At 38.0% G+C, this 2,500-nt stretch overlaps 10 pseudogenes; all 10 read left to right on the top strand.

The window, feature by feature from the left end:
* Nucleotides 1-24: 24 nt before the first annotated feature.
* Nucleotides 25-143, top strand: LOC148486050 (5S ribosomal RNA; annotated as a pseudogene).
* Nucleotides 144-259: 116 nt separating this feature from the next.
* On the top strand, nt 260-378 carry LOC148486051 (5S ribosomal RNA; annotated as a pseudogene).
* A 116-nt stretch (nt 379-494) lies between these two features.
* Nucleotides 495-613, top strand: LOC148486052 (5S ribosomal RNA; annotated as a pseudogene).
* A 350-nt stretch (nt 614-963) lies between these two features.
* LOC148486053 (5S ribosomal RNA) lies at nt 964-1,082 on the top strand (annotated as a pseudogene).
* A 116-nt stretch (nt 1,083-1,198) lies between these two features.
* On the top strand, nt 1,199-1,317 carry LOC148486054 (5S ribosomal RNA; annotated as a pseudogene).
* Nucleotides 1,318-1,433: 116 nt separating this feature from the next.
* LOC148486055 (5S ribosomal RNA) lies at nt 1,434-1,552 on the top strand (annotated as a pseudogene).
* A 115-nt stretch (nt 1,553-1,667) lies between these two features.
* On the top strand, nt 1,668-1,786 carry LOC148486056 (5S ribosomal RNA; annotated as a pseudogene).
* Nucleotides 1,787-1,902: 116 nt separating this feature from the next.
* On the top strand, nt 1,903-2,021 carry LOC148486057 (5S ribosomal RNA; annotated as a pseudogene).
* Nucleotides 2,022-2,137: 116 nt separating this feature from the next.
* Nucleotides 2,138-2,256, top strand: LOC148486058 (5S ribosomal RNA; annotated as a pseudogene).
* A 116-nt stretch (nt 2,257-2,372) lies between these two features.
* Nucleotides 2,373-2,491, top strand: LOC148486059 (5S ribosomal RNA; annotated as a pseudogene).
* Nucleotides 2,492-2,500: the final 9 nt, after the last annotated feature.

Below are 2,500 nucleotides of genomic sequence, written 5' to 3' on the forward strand. Positions count from 1 at the left end.
GGTCTAAAGTTAATGTTTTTGAGCACCTACAGCCAAACCACACTGGACATGCCCAATCTCGTCTGAACTTGGAAGCTATGCAGTGTTGGGCCTGGTTAGTACTTGGATGGGAGACCACCTGGGATTACCAGGTGCTGTAGGTAATTTTATAGTGCCATAACATTCTTTTATATTACATTTTACATTTAATTTTTTCAACTTATAAATGAATTTACTTGAGTTAAGAAGTAAAAGAGGTCTAAAGTTAATGTTTTTGAGCACCTACAGCCAAACCACACTGGACATGCCCAATCTCGTCTGATCTTGGAAGCTATGCAGTGTTGGACCTGTTTATTACTTGGATAGGAGACCACCTAGGAATCCCAGGTGCTGTAGGTAATTTTATACTGCCATAACATTCTTTTCTATTACATTTTAAATTTAATTTTTTCAACTTATCAATGAATTTACTTGAGTTAAGAAGTAATAGAGTTCTAAAGTTAAGGTTTTTGAGCATCTCCAGCCAAACCACACTGGACATGCCCAATCTCGTCTGATCTTGGAAGCTATGCAGTTTTGGGCCTGGTTAGTACTTGGATGGGAGACCACCTGGAAATACCAGGAGCTGTAGGTAATTTTATACTGCCATAACATTCTTTTCTATTACATTTTACATTTAATTTTTCAACTTATCATTGAATTTACTTGAGTTAAGAAGTAAAAGAGGTCTAAAGTTATTACTTTTGAGCACCTACAGCCAATCCACACTGGACATGCCCCATCTCGTCTTATCTTGATAGCTATGCAGTGTTGGGCATGGTCAGTATTTGGATGGAAGACCACCTGGGAAAACCAGGTGCAGTAGGGAATTTTATACTGCCATATCATTCTTTTCTATTACATTTTACATTTAATTTTTTCAACTTATCAATGAATTTACTTGTGTTAAGAAGTAAAAGCGGTCTAAATTTAACACTTTTGAGCACCTACAGCCAAACCACAGTGGACATGCCCAATCTCGTCTGATCTTGGAAGCTATGCAGTGTTGGGCCTGGTTAGTACTTGGATGGGAGACCACCTGGGAATACCAGGAGCTGTAGGTAATTTTATACTGCCATAACATTCTTTTCTATTACATTTTACATTTAATTTTTTCAACTTATCAATGAATTTACTTGAGTTAAGAAGTAATAGAGGTCTAAATGTAATTCTTTTGAGCACCTACAGCCAAACCACACTGGACATGCCAAATCTCGTCCGATCTTGGAAGCTATGCAGTGTTGGGCCTCGTTTGTACTTGGATGGGAGACCACCTGGGAATACCAGGTGCTGTAGGTAATTTTAGACACCCAAAACATTCTATTCTATTACGTTTTACATTTCATTTTTTCAACTTATCAATGAATTTACTTGAGTTAAGAAGTAAAAGAGGTCTAAAGATAATGTTTTTGGGCACCTACAGCCAAACCACACTGGACATGCCCAATCTCGTCTGATCTTGGAAGCTATGCAGTGTTGGACCTGGTTAGTACTTGGATGGGAGACCACCTAGGAATCCCAGGTGCTGTAGGTAATTTTATACTGCAATAACAGTCTTTTCTATTACATTTTACATTTAATTTTTTCAACTTATCAATGAATTTACTTGAGTTAAGAAGTAAAAGAGGTCTAAAGTTAAGGCTTTTAGCACCTATAGGCAAACCACACTGGACATGCCCAATCTCGTCTGATCTTGGAAGCTATGCAGTGTTGGGCCTGGTTAGTACTTGGATGGGAGACCACCTGGGAATACCAGGTGCTGTAGGTAATTTTATATAGCCATAACATTCTTTTCTATTACATTTTACATTACATTTTTTCAACTTAGCAATGAATTTACTTGAGTTAAGAAGTAAAAGAGGTCTAAAGTTAATATTTTTCAGCACCTATAGCCAAACCACACTGGACATGGCCAATGTCATTTGATCTTGGAAGCTATGCAGTGTTGGGCATGGTCAGTACTTGGATGGGAGACCACCTGGGAATACCAGGTGCTGTAGGTAATTTTATACTGCCATAACATTCTTTTCTATTACATTTTACATTTAATTTTTTCAACTTATCAATGAATTTACTTGAGTTAAGAAGTAATAGAGGTCTAAAGTTAATGTTTTTGACCACCTACAGCCAATCCACACTGGACATGCCCAATCTCGTCTTATCTTGGAAGCTATGCAGTGTTGGGCGTGGTCCGTACTTGGATGGGAGACCACCTGGGAAAACCAGGTGCAGTAGGTAATTTTAAACTGCCATAGCATTCTTTTCTATTACATTTTACATTTAATTTTTTCAACTTATCAATGAATTTACTTGAGTTAAGAAGTAATACAGGTCTAAAGTTAATGTTTTTGAGCACCTACAGCCAAACCACACTGGACATGCCCAATCTCGTCTGATCTTGGAAGCTATGCAGTGTTGGGACTGGTTTCTACTTGGATGGGAGACTACCTAGGAATCCCAGGTTCTGTAGGTAATTTTATAC

This window comes from Taudactylus pleione, unplaced genomic scaffold (genome assembly GCF_031769625.1).
Source record: "Taudactylus pleione unplaced genomic scaffold, aTauple2 ptg000550l, whole genome shotgun sequence".
In the NCBI taxonomy this organism is placed as follows: Eukaryota; Metazoa; Chordata; class Amphibia; order Anura; family Myobatrachidae; genus Taudactylus; species Taudactylus pleione.